The sequence below is a fragment of the Panthera tigris genome, chromosome B3 (genome assembly GCF_018350195.1).
Source record: "Panthera tigris isolate Pti1 chromosome B3, P.tigris_Pti1_mat1.1, whole genome shotgun sequence".
NCBI lineage: Eukaryota > Metazoa > Chordata > Mammalia > Carnivora > Felidae > Panthera > Panthera tigris.
Window position 1 is genome coordinate 111,598,188 of NC_056665.1, and position 16,451 is coordinate 111,614,638.

General features: G+C 42.1%; 1 long non-coding RNA gene across 2 annotated transcripts in view; it reads right to left on the reverse strand.

Annotated features, from left to right (window-relative positions):
• Positions 1-9,772: 9,772 nt before the first annotated feature.
• LOC122239279 overlaps positions 9,773-16,451 on the reverse strand; it is a 79,409-nt gene continuing 72,730 nt past the window's right edge. For both annotated transcript variants that reach the window (XR_006218229.1, XR_006218230.1), the window contains exons 4-5: positions 12,378-12,429; positions 9,773-10,005 (exon numbers count right to left, since the gene is read on the reverse strand). This is a non-coding gene — a long non-coding RNA (uncharacterized LOC122239279). The remainder of the gene's footprint in view (positions 10,006-12,377; positions 12,430-16,451) is intronic.

Here is a 16,451-nt window from a genome sequence, read left to right on the forward strand (position 1 = left end):
GGCTCAAACTTACAAACTGTGAGATGATGACCAGAGCCGAAATCAAGAGTTTACACTTAACCAACGGAGCCACCCAGGTGCCCCAAGATTAGCAATTAAAAAAGACTTAGTTATTTGGAAATTTCTTTTTAATTGGTGGACTATGATTTTTGATCATGATCATGTTTTGAGATTGGACCATGAAGGCCCCCGCTTGAATGAGATTACATTAGTATCCATATAGAAGTGAAGAGATATGGAGAGGTCATGGCACAACACTTAGGCACTGTGACTGACCTGGGGGTGTAGACAGGGGGCCACATCACACACAACATTTTGTGCCTTCCCACTGTATCCTGTGAACAGTGGGGAGCCAGCCAAGAATTACAAACAAAGGAGTCACAGGATTGGGTCTGGGTGTGCAGGTGATGGGATGCAGGCCAACTGGTTAGCAGGTGTCAGTCCAGGTGAGAGATGATAAAGGCCTGTGCTAAGATAGTAGTTGGCGGGGGGTGGGGGACAGGGGGTAGGGGGAGGAAGAACTAGATATGAGGGACACTTAAGTGATGAAATCAGTCAGACTTAGTGCTTTAGTAGTTCTTTGATGGGAAAGGGAGCCAGGGGTACTCTGGAGAAGGAGAAGTCAAGGCTGACCCTAAGGGTCCAGCTTTGGTGTCTGGGGTGGGAGGTCATGACAGACTTCACGAACATAGAGAATTCAGAAGGGGAGCAAGCACTGAACTCTGGCTATAGGCAAGATGGACGGGAAAGGACCTGATCACACACAGTGATGATACATTATCCTTATGGCTCTCATTACTAGTAGTCTTCAGCTTTTACAACAGGTGTCTCTCAAACTTTACGGAGATGTAATATTTATCTAACTTTTTTTTTCAAGTACTAGGTTCTGCTATTCTAGGTACTAGGGATACCTCCATCACCCACAGCTCCCAGATATAATCCTGGGACTCTTTTGTTTGAAACTCTTCACTGGCTCCCCACTGTTTACAGGCTACAGTTCAAAGGCATAAAAGGTTATTTGTGATGTAGCCTCCTGTCTACCCCCCAGTTCCGTCATGGTGCCTACGTGGAGTGCTGTGAACTCTCCATACCTTTCCACCTTTGTGCATTTACTCGGGCTCTTTGTGCCATTGGATTGCCATTCTGTCCCCACAACGTGCATCCCAAGCCCGCGTCTGGAGGTCATCTACTGTGTCTGTACTGCATCAGTTCAATTATCACCCATCCTAGACGCAATTAATTCCCTCTTTATTTTCCCCACTGTGCCCCATAGATAATTCCATCCCAGTGTTTATAACCTCGATGCACCTATTATTTTGAATATCTGCCTCACTCAATGAGGTTGAAAGCTTCTTAAGGGCAGGACCTTACCCTGATAGTATGTAATAACTATAGTGTTATTGTCATGAATATGGACGTGACCATTTCTTGAGCACCTAGTATGTGGCAGAGCCAGTGCTCTTTGTAACACCATGCTACCTTTTTCTTTTTGTCATTTTTATTGCCAATGCCTAGCAAAGTATAGCACATTGGGAGGCACTCAGTAAACATTTTTAAACAAATGAATGGGCATCTATTTTTTGAGAAAAAGCAACAGGAAGTTTGAGTTGGTCTTGTTATTTCTCTTCTCTGGCACATATGAGGCCTATAAGCTGCTATCCTACTTCTAACCCCCAAAAGTAAGTTTGCAGGAATAAATAAATAAAGCAAATGTAACTAAACTTTAATATACATTTATATGCTTGTTTTTATATGAAAATTTCTAGGCCAATAACAGATGATTAGGGAATTACTTTTAACAGTATTTCAATGAGAGGGAGGAAATACAAATGTGAATATGAACTTTTAATCAAGTATAATCTATTATATAAATGTACCAACCTAGTAATTATTTCTTCATTTTTTGTGTGTAATTTGATCCCTGAAGTTTTGGGCACCGTTGCAAGTTCTTCATGGTGCAATTCTTAATAATAATAAGTCTGAGGGGCACCTGGGTGGCTCAGTCAGTTAAACGTCTGACTTTGGCTCAGGTCATGATCTCACAGTCTGTGAGTTCAAGCCCCATGTCAAGCTCTGTGCTGATGGCTCAGAGCCTGGAGGCTTCTTCAGATTCTGTGTCTCCCCCTCTCTCTGCCCGTCTCCTGCTCATGCTCTGTCTCTCAATAATAAATAAACATTAAAAAAAACTTTTTAAAATAATTTTTAAGTCTGATTTATGGGCATATGAAGCTTTATTTTACTATTTTCTCTATTTTTGAGTCTGTTTGAAAGTTATTGTTATAAAAAGATGGAAGCTTTTTTTCTTTTATTCATTTTTGAGAGACAGAGAGAGAGTGAGCACGAGTGGAAGAGGGGCAGAGAGAGAGGGGGACACAGAATCCGAAGTAGGCTCCAGGCTCTAAGCTGTCAGCACAGAGCCCGGCCCAGGGCTTGAACTTACAAACCGTGAGATCATGACCTGAGCCAAAGTCAGACACTTAACCGACTGAGCCAACCAGGCACCCCTGGAAGCTTTTGTGAATGCAGCATTGTTTTAGGATCTCTCCTTAGTAGATTCAACAGTAAGTTCATAGTGGTTCCCTTTTCCTCCACTAAGCCCTCCCTTTTCCTAATAAGCAAGCAGACCACTCTCAGAGAGGTCGCTTTGGTGAGTGAGTGCTAGATCAACTGTGACACATTATGTATTTTATCTGGTGAAATCACTCCAACATGTGCAATGAATTCGCTTGATCTGATTTGCCTGGGTGATGTATGCAGCAGTGATTCAGGCCTAAACAGTCACCTGGAGAGGCAATCCTTCTTCAGGGGACAGCCCAGGGAATATGAGATGTGGTCAGTGACAAGCATGATGACAGCCAGATTTATCTGTCAGTTGGGGGCATGGTTAGTGATGTTCCTCAGCTTCAGGACAGGCTCCAGACTAAGCAGCAAGGCTGCTCAAAGTCTGCAGCCTGGAGCAAATAAGGATTTTCCTTAGTCTCTGAAAAACCTCAGCCAGACCTCTGAGTCTGGGAGAGTTACAGCTTAAAGCCCAGCAAGGCATTAACCAAGCTGTCATGGGAAGAGTAGATGTGCAAATAAATTTGATAAAGCCTCAAACTTTCCAAATTCTCAAGGGAGCAAAATTGGGTTCAGATTATTTTGTTAAGTTTTTAATGAGAGGCAGAAAACTAACATGGAAATAAAAATAAGTTTTAGAGTCAGATATAGATTCTGATACCAGAAAAGCCACCACTGGTTTGTAACCGTAAGACTGTTGAAGCAGCCCGAGTTTCCACTGTCTTAGGTAAAAGATAGTGATAATATCACAGAAATAATATATGTAAAGAACCAGCATGATGCCTGGAACATAGTTAGTTCTTAACAACTGATAGATGTATTGTCCTGGAAGATTTTTGACTGCAAGATTCCTAGAGGCACACAAGAGAGAAAATAAGTGTTGGTTTTATAGATTAGAAAGAACACACCGAGGAGAGCAAGAAAATCATAAATTATGTGAAGGCAGGTGAAGAAGAGATCAGAGAAATTACTGGGCAGCCAACAGGAAGAGGAAAATAGGGACAGCTAAGTTTTTTTTTTTTTTATGTAGATCTCAGTTTTTCAGGACTTGCTTCTGGTTTTACACGACATTAAATTATTAAAATTGAGCCAAAGTCTCCTGAACATTCAAAATCATGCTGTGTTGGTTTGGAAGCTTTTAGCACTGACACATGCCATTCCCACAGAGACGCACAAGCACTGGGACAGTGTTGGCCTGAATGGACCACAATGCCCACTGTTCATAAAAAGAAGCAGAAAGACAGTAGCTTAAGGGCTGCTAAACCAAGCCATTCAGTTACACTCCCTCCATTTCCCCCATCTCCATAAAAACTTTATAATTCATTAATTTTGTGGGATTTCAGGATCCCAAGTCTGTAATTCTTGGTTAGTGCTGTCCCATATGCTCTCGTAGAGAAGATGAGCAGAGCAAATGTGGTTCCCAGCTACACATCAGTGTGGACCCTGGGCTCAAACCTAGAGATGCAGCTTCAACTTGGATGTTTAACATCTGCCTGATTTATGGTCCCTTGATTTACGAAGAGAGCTGGTAAAAGCTGTCGGGGAGCATTTTGATGCCACTTGTGTTCATTTTCAGCAATAAATTTTAATGGTGTTGCAAGAGCAAATGTATCAGACAGCCAGAGTCTATTATGGTGTAAGGCCAGCAGCATCCTGGGAAAATCACAATATATATGGGATGCAAAATCTACCTTTAAGTATCATTTGGGGCATATTTTTAAAGACACAAAAATTAGGAATATAGGCATTCAGGTTCCCACAGCCATACTAATAGAGCCACATGATTGTCTAACCATCAGGTTGGGTATGGCATCGAGTAGGGCAGACATGTGTCATAATTAGACCCAAAAGTCATTCAGCCATCTGCAGTGTGGAATTGTCAACCCTAATGGTCTGATTATACTTTGTGTTTGTACTATGACATTTTACATGGCTTGTGCATTTTCTCCTAACTTGTTAAATAGTGTTATAGTAATTTACATCTCTCCCTTTCTCTCTTTGCCCTGGGTCTTTCCTAGTTCAGGAAACTTCACTTATTTTGACCCCAAAGCTTCACACAATTCTTCCTCGCATCAGTCACTCCCCCAGCCAATCTCTCCTATAACTTATGGCCATCAATCCTTCTAAAGCTCCATTCTACTCATATCATATTCATTCTCTTCATATCATTTCTTCGGTGCTCAAAAACCACCAATGGACTTTCACATCTTTTAAAACACAGTCGTGACACATTTCACAACTAATGGGCTATATGGATCTGGTCTTCAGAGGGACCTTCCCCAGCTCCCCAACTGTAGTTGTTTTTTTGTCTCCCTCATTTGACATTAAAGTCTCTGACAGCAGAGATAGCGCCGGAGTATAATAGGTTCTCATTAAATATTTGCTGAATTCCTAAATGAATGAATCTGCTCACACATAGTGTCTGACAATATGAACTACTAAAAGTTCTCCTGGAAAATAATCTGCAAATATCAACCTTCATTAAAATATTAATAATTTTTGACCTTGAAATAATATTTGTGAGAATATGTTCTAAGGCAACCATTCAATGGGAAAATGATGTCTACAGGCAATATGAGGTATTGCTTATAATAATGAAATGTCAGAATGAATTTAAAGCAATACAAGGATAGTTAAGTAAATTAAGGTAAATCCATTCAAATGAATATTAATATTATAAAGTCAATAAAAATTACTATGAAAACTAGTCAGTGACATGAACCATTTTTATTTTCTGTGTCTTCTTTGAAAAATATTGAAAATTAAAACTGTATCTAGTTTCAGCCACTTACCTAACAAGGATGGTAAAAAAAAAAATACTTAGAAGTAAAAATGGTAGTACTATAGAAAAAAATTTCTTTCTTTGGATTTCAGTTAGTGTTATAGTGCAAGTAAAAAGATCGTCTTCCTGCCTAACAAAGGAGCACTTTAATGCCTCCCTAGATCCTATGGAATAAAATCCAGATCCAGCCTAGCATTCCACACATTGAACAGTGTATTATTTTATTTTATTTTATTTTATTTTATTTTATTTTATTTTATTTTATTTATTTTGAATAGTCTCTTTTTAAATCTATATTTATAGGCTTATTTCTTTTTCATTTTTGCTGGTGAGCTATAATATATACAAAAAGCACAGAAATCAAAATGGGGTAGCTCAATGATCCTCCACGAAGTGAGGTTCCATGTGACCACCGCCTCCAGTAAGAAGAGAACATTCAGAATTCCCTCCTAATCCCTACCCTTAGCACCTCACAAGGGAAACTACCGTCTTGACTTTCATTGTAACCATTCCTGTGCTTGCTTCCGCAGCACATACATTGTAACCATTCCTTTTGTTTCTTTATAGTTTTATCACATGAACATTATCCCTGAGTATCATATTACAATTTGCTTTGAACTAATTTAAATGGTATCATATATTTAAAATTGTTGGCTTCTTTTCATTCAATATTATATTGCTTATGCATTTTGCTATGTATGGCTATATTTTGTTCATTTTATTGACTGTCTGGCATTACATCACATGACTACACAGCATTCATTTATCCATTCTCTTGTTGATGGATATTAGGGTTCTTTTCGATTTGAGATGATCATAAATAATGATAAATAATGTAATACCTGCACACATTTCTTGGAACTCAGGTGTATATATTGCTGTTGATATATACATAGGAGTGGAACTGCTGGATCTTAATGTATGTGTATTTATAATGTAAGTACATAATGTTCAATTTCCTAAAGTATTTGTGCCAATTTCCATTCCTACCTGCAATGTATAGGAATTTGGATTGTTCCATATCCTTCCCAAAACTTAATATTATCAGTCTTAGGTTTTAGCTTATTCTAATTAGTATGAAGTGTTATCTCATTGTGGTTTAATTTTGCATTTCCCATGATTAATTAAATTTTTTATATGTTCATTGCTTATTCAAATATTCTCTTTTATAAAATACCTGTTCAGATCACTTGCCCATTTTTCCATTGGGTTTGTCTGTTATTTTCTTATGGTTTTATAGAAGTTACTTGTATATTCTAGATGTAAGTTCCTTGTTACATGTGTTGCAAATATCTTCACCACTGTGTTGTTTGCCTTTTAATGCTCTTAATTATATCTATTGAAGAACAGAGATTTTTAATTCCAGTAAATTCCAATTTGTCACTTCTCCTTTATCATTATATGTTTACTGTCCTGTTTGGAGAGCCTTTTCCCATCCAGAGGTCCTATTTTATAGAAGTTTCATTTTTGGCTACTGATGTTTAGATCTACAATCTACAACGAGGAAATAATTTGGAGGTAGGTTTTGTGATGGAGCTGTTTCTTTTCTTTTGCCTCATTCTGCTCTTCCCCACCATTTCGTATAGCCTGTCTTTCATTCTACATACTGTGCTCTCACCTTCTTCCCCAACTCTACCTGCCTTTTCTATCACTAGCTGTCTAGGCTCTACCCACCCACCAAGATCTAGCTGATATGCAATCCCAACCCCAGTGCCGAGTGCCCAGAATTATTTCTATGCTCACTATCTCTCCCACCACATACTCCCAAAGCATGTTTTCAGAATCTTTTATTTATCTTTTAACATACCTGTACACTGAAGACATGTAAAAATGATGTATCATCGCTTCTCGGCCTTTTGGCTAAGATCAAGTGTAAAAATGATGTATCATCAGTAAATCTAATCAAATTTTGTAAACAGTAAGTTCCCTAAGAAAAATATCTATTTCATTTTTTATCATCCATGAATAATAAAGACTTGATATTTCCTACCAACCAGGAGCAAGGAGCCTCAAACAGATTCAAATTAATCAGGGGAAATAAAGGAATGCGATACTTCTTTCATCAGAGCTGTGGGTTAAGAGGCACACCCCCTCAGTGGTCTTATTTTGCCCTTAGAATGTTTTAAGGGCCCACCAAAAACCAAAAGTTCTTCAACTGCAAGATTCAGTGGTTAAGGGGATGCCTAGAATGGCAGAGTTTGTAGAAGGTGTCCAAATACCTGCTAACTGATAACTGATAAAATGCTAGAAGGTATTTTAAGAAACAAAGAACCAGTCAATTTTTTGAGATAGCAAATCTGGATTATTGAGGAGGCGTTTCTTTACATTTATTCGACAAGTATTTATTTACCATGTTCTAGGCGCATGTGTAGCTGCTATGTATATAGCAGAAAATAAAACAGACCAAGTCCCAGCCATCTTATAGCTGGCAACCTAGTGAAGAGAAACAGATACCAAACTAATGAAATATAGGCATTGATATGTGCTATGATGCAAAGAAAGCAGGGAGAGGAACTAGAGGGGAAGGCAGAATAGGGGTTACTGTTTCAACCGGGGAGCCAGAGATTTAGATGACATGGCCAAATGGCTAAAGTGAAGAGCAGGCATAGCAGGCAGGATTTCCATCCCCATGGTCTCCATCCCTACTGTCATTCTCATGAGTATGTTACTGTCTTGTGTTACATGGCAAAGGGACTAATTAAGAGTACTAATTAATTGACCTTAGAACACTGAGATTATCCAGGAATATGGGGGTCAATCCAATGTCATGACCTGAGTCCTTGAAAGCAAAAAGCAAGAGTAGAAAGGAAGTCAGTGTGATTCAAAGCGGGTGGATACAGCACACACTGTCACTGGCTTGAAGATGGAGGGGTCACATGAGAACGACTATGGGATGGACTGTCGGCTGCCTCTGGAAGCCGAGAGGCAGAGGGATGGAGACCTCAGTCCTGCAGCCACAAGCAGCCAAATTCTGGCACCAACCCAAATAAGCATGGAAGTGGATTCTTTCCCTGAACCTCCGGAAAAGAGCCCAGCAGCTGATACCTTGACTTCAACTTTGGGAGAGCCCAAGCAGAACACCCAGCCCCATCATGCCAGACTTCTGGCCAGAGAAATGAGAGATAATGAGTGGGGGGTTATTTTAAGATGCTAAATTTGTGGTGATCTGTTACTCCTGCAGCAATAGCGAATGATTACAATGGGTCATCTACTCTCAGGGAACCACAAGGTACTGGCCCTGAGCTGGGAACACACTTGGCATGTGCTAAGAACAGCTCAGCCAGTGTGGTTGGAGCAGGGTGATGCAGAGTGGTGCGAGATGAGGTCAAAGATACAGTGAGAGCTGGACCACGAGGGACCTGATGGCTTTTACATTTTTACAGGAAGCTCTTGGAGAGGTTTGGGCAGGAGAATGATGTAACAAGATTTACAGTTTAAAAGGATTTTAAAAGGATAACTCTTGCTGTCATGTAGTAATTCACTACAGGAAGGAAAGTATAGATGTAGGAACCATCAGGAATCTATTGTCCTAGTAGATGAGAGATCATTATGTCTGGGAGGTGAGATGAAGTTAAATACCAAATATATTTGAAGATACAGCCACCATGATTAGCTGGTGGGGTGGAGGTGGAGTAAGAGAGGGTGAGATGTGGGGATGCGAGGAGGTAGTAGGATGCATAGGTCCAGAGACACGTACAAGGAACTGACAGCAGATAGAGGTGATTTAAAGCCAGGAGACTGGAGATTTCTTACAGAGCGAACATAATTAGAAAACGGGACTTCTCTTGAGTCAGGCCATCTTTAGAAATCTGGAAGAGGCCTGGCAAGCAACAGAGGTGTGAGGAAAATCAGAAGGGTGGTGTCCCAGGAGCAGGAGGATGTGAGAAGCGAGGGGTGACTGGTGTCACGCACTGCCAGGAGGAGAGGAGAGAAGGACAGGACTGAACCAGTGGATTTGCACAGTAAGGTTGCTGGTGACCTTAATCAGGCTGGTTTTGTAGAGTAGTGAGGATAAAAGACCATTTGGGGCCATCTCAAGGGGAAATGGAAGAAATGGAGAGAGTGAGTACAGACACCTTTTTTTTTTCAAACCTTTTACTGCAGAGAGGAACAGAGAAATGAGGCTTTAGCAGGAGAGAAATACAGGGTCAAGAGAGGATAACTTTTCTCTAAGCTGGGAGTTATTATAGCATGTGTTTGATGTTGATGGGAATGACCTGGTGGAGAACAGGGATTCCTGCAGGAGTAAAATGCCAGCATAGGGATCCAGGCCCTGGGAAAGGAGACAGCAAGGATGAGTTCAGAGGTCAGCAGGTTGGAACATACACTGGGGGGATGTGGGTGTGTCCTATGGAAATAACAGTAACCACCAGGAACACACACATGGCATTCGACACTTTACAGAGAAGTGCCCCTTCATCGCCTCACGGAGATAGTTTTATTTCACGCACAAAGACAATTGTATCTCAAAGAAGGTAAGTAACTTGTGTCTGGTCGCCCATTGGTAGGGTCAGAGTCAGATGGCAGGTTTTTGGGACCAGCTTCAGAGAGAGAACCAATCATGGAAGTTTTGGTCAGTTGTTTTTCTCAGTCCATGGGGGTGATTCCTGCTTAGGACAACTGGAGATTACCTGAAGTAAGTCAGGCCTGCATGGCAGGTAGAGCTGTGAAAAATCAAGGTGAAAGATATCTTGTTGTCTTGTGAACTGAAGAGGTAAGACAACATATATTAGCCAGGCTAGAGGTATGTAGAAAAGACAGATAAAACGAGGAAGAAAAAGCTAGAAAATTCTGATAAGGACAAGATTTTATACCTGAACATTATCTATTTGTATAGGGTTTGTTTCCAGAGATCTCACCCACTCTAACAAAGTCTCTGGTGCTTGGGCTCCAAATGTTACCTCGATCATGTCGCAATGGTTCCAAGGCCCCCACCCATGCTGAAACTTGGCTACCATCGCCATTTTATATGGGATGCTCACATATGCCCACAGAACAGTCTGTCAGCTTTGGAATTCCTGCTTCTGCCCTGCTCTTTTCAGGCTCCAGTCCCTACTTGTGCATAGCCACAACAATGCTGTGTCCCTCCCCATGGCTTCTACCGCTTGTGTCCACCGCAGGATGCCCTAGCTGGGCCAGGGACTGGCTTCTCTTCCTGGCCTTGGGTAGGTGATTGGTGTAGGGTCCTGTGCAGAATCAGGGAGAACATCTTACTGCCCAACCTGGGCCACATTCCTTGTGGTGGTGTGGGGCCCAGAGCTTCGGTGTTTCATAACCTTCTGTGAGTCCCTGGCTTCACCCCTGACTCTGTCTTCCACAGAGACAGTTTTCCCATTTTTGACCTCATTTTCCATTTTTGAGTCAAGCCCAGGTCAAAGGAATGAACAAGGAATGGATGCTATACCTTTTCACCACCTGTTCTTCTTTCCTTCTCATCACCAGCCCCCAACCCAAACCCCTCCTTTCTTACCATTTGAATCAAGGTTATCAACATCTGGGGAAGAAGTAGAGGCACTCTGCATGCCAACAACTCTGAACCCCACATCAGCCCCAATCTGCTTCCTCTGTCCTCTCCCTTGCTAACCAAGGGCTGACCGGCTGCAGGTGCCTGATCAGAGTGAGAGAACAGGAGGGGAAGAAGGGAGAGCCTAGTGATTGGTGGAGAATATCTCACCATCCTCTTCAAGCCTCTTCTGTGAGGGGGCCAAAGATTTCCCTAGGTCTGTTTATGCAGAACCAGTGAACAAAGAAAAACAGGTTCCACTGGGCTCTCTGTACCTTACTAGGGAGCAGAGTGCTGATACTGACTTCCTTTTAGGCTGTAGGGTGTAAGGGCAAGGATTATGTTTTGTTCAACCTGGCAGAGTGCTTCAGACAGACAGACAGACAGACAGACAGAAACAGTCAAGTAAACTGCACACAACTTGAGGGCAACAAATGTGCCTGATACTTTTGTTACTCCCACAGAGCCCCAGGAGTATTAGTCTCCTATTAAAATCTCATCATATGGGGTGATGAGCCAAGGTGGCTCAGTCGGTTAAGTGTCCGATTCTTGACTTCAGCTCAGTCACAACCTCACAGTTTTGTGGGTTTGAGCCCTGCATCAGACTCTGCACACTGACAGCCCAGAGCCTGCTTGGGATTCTCTCTCTCCCTCTCTCTCTGCCCCTCCCCCACTCACACTCTGTCTCTCTTAAAATAAACTTTAATAAATAAACAAATAAATAAATAAAATAAATGCTCATCATATGCCTACTGACTACATTGAGAAGCAATTCAAGTATCAGGCCAAGAGTGCAGGCATGGGAAACAGAAGAGCTGGCTTCCGGTTCTGGCTCTGCTCTATGACCCTGAGCAAATCCCTCCACCTCCTTGACCCCCATTTTTCATCTTTCTGAATAAAGAACACCACTGGCATGTCGCAGGACTCCGTGAGATGAAATAGTGCACGCAGAATTCCTGACTACACTAGACTTGAAGTACTGGACAAAGAGAAGGCATTCTTACACTGCTCTTCCCTCTCTCCTACCACAAGGCACACAAGCACATTGTAGAAAACCTTGAAATCGATGAGCCAGACCCTTCCGCGTAGAGGGGACACGTCTACAGTTTCAAGGCTGTTAGCAAAACAACAAAGAAAAACACAGAAAGAGGAAGTCACTTCTATGCACTCTGGAAGACAGACAAGGGGCGCTTAGTAGAGAAGCTCAGGAACCCAGACAGAAAACTCATCCCCAAGTCCAGGGTCACTCGGTTCCTCTGCAGTGACCCAGAGTCAGGGCTAACTGGGCAGCAAATGAGTGGCAACAAGAGACTTTAAGGAGACATTGGCAGTTTCTACTTTTCTTGCAACCAGATATGTTGGAAATAAAGCCTCATTTGGGGTCTCCCCCAAGTTAATGAGACTGAGCTCACAGTTCATTGACTTGCTTCACAGAATTTATTTTATGAGTCTCTCTAATCCACACTTTTCCTCTTCGCTTTGGGACTCAACCAAGGGAAACTTGAGAAATCCCACTGGCTTATTTATACTTACCATGAGGCCTCAGACGCAGCGTGCATTCAATCAACAGAATTATTATTCCATCCTAAGAGAGAAAACATTATTTTGGAGATGATTTTAATTCACATACGTATACACACACATGCCCACATATACACTCACGTGTGTGTGTGTGTGTGTGTGTGTGTGTGTGTGTGTGCATGTGTTTGTCTGTCTGCCTGTCTGTCTGCCTGTCTGAATGCTCAAGTTACAGTTGTAAATTTCCCCCAGGTACTGGGCTTCCTGTTAAACCTAGAATCCAGATGAATTTTACAGGGGAAGTCTCTCCCCAACTGAAGTCAAAATTTCTCCAACTGGCTCAGGAGAGAAAGAGAAAGATCTTGAACAACTGTTCTTTTTCAAGACTATGTCCCCAAGCAAAAACCAGACCTCAGAGGGAACACCTACATCCACACTCAGGGAAAGGGGTCCTAGGCCTGGGTTTTCAGCCACAGTGAAGATTCTGATGTCCCAAATGTCGTGTGGGAGGCGTGGATGATGGACATGTGCATTGATGACCAAGGTCGTCCCCTACCCTCTGCCCCACTTGGGACATAGAGCTTCAAGAACGGCTGACATTAAATTTCCTCCTGGCTCAGTGAAACAGGGACTTAGGGTCAAATTAGGTAAATCAGAGATTATAAAAGTAAGAATTGTGCACTCTGAATTTATGGATAAGATCCATTATCAGTTCTGATGGGAAAATGATTTATTACCTAAATGAACACAGTTGGTTTGCTAGATTCAATCTTTGCAAAACAGTGTCTATGGAGCAAAATCAAAGTGGTTTTTTAGAAAGGAGAGAGTCCTTGGCAGCAAAGACATTGGAAATTGAGTTTGTGCCATAATCTACGGGCACACAGCACTCTCTCCTCACTGGCCTTCCTTGTTGTTTCCTGGACACCCATGAGAGAACCTGCCTGGGCATACTGCTCTCAGGCTTTTGGGGGCAGAGCTGACTTGCTCTGCTTCAGATCAGCTTTTCATCATGTCAGTTACTTCATCACCTGCCCAGGAAAGCAATCTAAAAAGGGTGTGCCCAACTAGAAAGACAGGGTAAGCAGAGTGCATATTTAGTCAGGGTCTTTGGGCTGTGAAGAACAGAGGCCCATTCATGTTAGTTTGCATTTTGGGAATCATAAGGACATGCACGAGAGCAGAGGGGTGCCATGAAATCTAGAAACATCTGCATACCAGGCCTCGAGCAAATACAGGAACCTACTTCAGACATTCTCAGCCAAGGAATTTTATCAATCCCTACTGTGAACTCCACCGCTAACATTCACAAAGGTCCCTTCTAACTCTGCTTCTGTGTCCCCAGGAGCCACGTCAGCCTCTGCTCTAGCAACTCCCCTCTACCTCCTAACTTGTATGCTCATGGTCAGTACGTCCTCCTGGACTCTTCTATATCATACCTGTGTCCTGCCTTCTCTCAAGGCGCTGGTCTATCTCTGCTTCTCCTACAAACTAACCAATTCTGTCCCTAATTCCAGTCCGGATTTCTAAGGAAGACTCATGATATCCCTGTTTGGCAGAGCTTCCATGTCATGTGATGTCAGAGGCCACCAGCAGCCAGGCTATGGATTTCCTAATCCACACATCAGACACCTTCTACTGGCCTGATTGGTTTAAGCCACAGCAGTGAGGTTCCACTACAGAGACCTCAGCCACTATTTGCATAATCACAAAGCAGTGCATGAGAATTTCTTACTATGAGGCTGCGGTCATGGCAGGCTTTTCGAAACTTAGCCTATTTGGAACAATTAGGATGTCAGAGAGCCATTGTCAATTAGCTGAGCGTAGTTTTGTGTTATCTCTTGGGTTGTATTAAATAAACCGTTTTTTAAACCCTAATTTACAGAAGCTCGTCCTCTCCATTTTAAGCAAGTTCACCATAGACATTTGACCAACTTTCCATTTTATTTTTTTTAATGTTTATTTATTTTTGAGAGAGAGAGAGAGAGCATGAGCAGGGGTGGGGGACAGGGCGGAGGCAGAGAGAGGGGAACATAGGATCTGAAGTGGGCTCTGTGCAGACAGCAGTAAGCCCGATGTGGGGCTTGAACTCATGAATGGCGAGATTATGAGCTGAGCTGAAGTTGGACACTTAACTGACTGAGCCACCCAGGTACCCAACCCACTTTCTACTTTAAAATAGAAGATACAGGCAGGCAGAAAAGGGGGCTTAGATGCCTGACAAGAGTCCCAGTTCAAGGGCCTCCTATTCAGCATGTCAGGAGCTTCTCAGTGTCCCTCAATGGGGACATGGCTCCTCCCTCATAACAAAGGCTCATGTTTCTAGGACAGTTCTGAAAAAAACCCACCCAAGAAGGACTGTCTTTGCCACTCATTTCATTCCACTGTCTCATCCACCGGCAAACAGAGCAAGGACCTGGGTCTGAAGCTGTCACCTGCCTTAACACAAGATACGTGCCCCAACAGGCATCCTCTGGCACCCCACTCTCGGGTGCTGGCTCAGCAGAGCAGGTCATCTTGGTCACTGGCAGCTGAGAGGTTGCCTCTGTGGCCTCTAGGGGCCTGTGGATGGGAACTACTGCCTCCAACCCCATGTCCCCAGCAAGGGCCACTTGAGTGGAGCGTAAAGAGGCTGCTGCAATCAAACAAACCAGCAAAATGAGCGCACTCGTGCTCGGTGGTGCATCAGGAAATTGGCCTTCTTTGCTTTTAACAGGTCATTTCTCCAGCAGTGTTATGATTACCAAAGACAATCAGGGCAGTTGGAAACCTGGAATATTTGTACCCTTTATTCTGTTTGGGCCTCAAGCACCAAACATATTAAGTCCATGCCCTGGAGGGCCCCTCCCCTTCAGAGAAAATGTTTAGTAATTGAAAGGCACTCATTAATTGTTTCCAATTCCCCAGTCAATATTCTAACAATTAACATGATTATTTACTACTTAGTGATGTGCTGAAGATATTACAGTCTTTCTTCTACCTCCTTCTGTTTTCCATCAGGAATGAGTAGCAACATTCAACTATTCATAATATCTGCTGGCAGTCAGTATAGTTTTAAATAATATACATATACATCTATTTTTTTGTGGTTCCATCAACTTTTGGCAGTATTTCTTGACCACCACCTACCACTCTGAGGATCTTACTGTTCCTAACCTACTTCTCTTGTTTTCTTACCCATACTTCTGTTGTTATCCATATTTGCTTTTACATCAAACCATGTAAATTGTGTTTACAGGGTGAGTCTAAAGTTAACAAGCCAGTAAGTACCTTTTTTGTTGTAATTACTATCTAAATATTAATCACTACAGAGCCAAATGGTATCATATAATTACTTTTCTTTCTCTATAGGTAAAATATCATGACCCTTGGGACATTTGGAAAAGAATGTTGTTAGTGTCAAGGTCAAATAGATGATTTGTCCTGACACTCAGCCAATGCTCCAATTAGGTCACAATATAATAAACATTTACATGTCACCCATGACTTTGTTATAAAACTATTTTTTCCAAGATATCTAATTGCCTTTTGTTTTTCTTGTTGAAAGAAGATAATAAACTGTTAAAATATCCTCAATTTTTTTCTGCCTCTCAATGTTAGTGTTTCATGGAATCCCTATTTTATCCAAAGACAACCTCCAAGGGCCTTCTCTCCCTGCAGATCAGTTGTTCTCCAGGCCTGATGCAGTTGCCATGCTAGGACTTTCCTTTACCACACTGTCCAGTTAGAACACTCTTCCTTACTCATGGCTTTCTTTCTCCCTGCTTTTGCTAGACTTACTCCCTTATTTTGCCAAGTAGATATTTTCTGAGTCCCTGTGTATCTTAAAAGGTATTTCACTGCCCTACCCACCCCCCCCCCACACACTTGATTGACAGTTTGGCAGGATGCAAAATTCTAGATCAAATTAAACACAGTTCAAAATAATTTTCCCTTAGAACTTCGTGGCATGAACTTACCATCCAGTGTTGTTGATGCCACTGATTTTTGTTTCAAAGCAGGCTAATTGATTTGCTAGTTTGCTTCACCCTGAAAACTTTGAGGGTCTTCTCTTTATTCTGACCTTTCTGAGTTTGGTCAAATTATTTATGT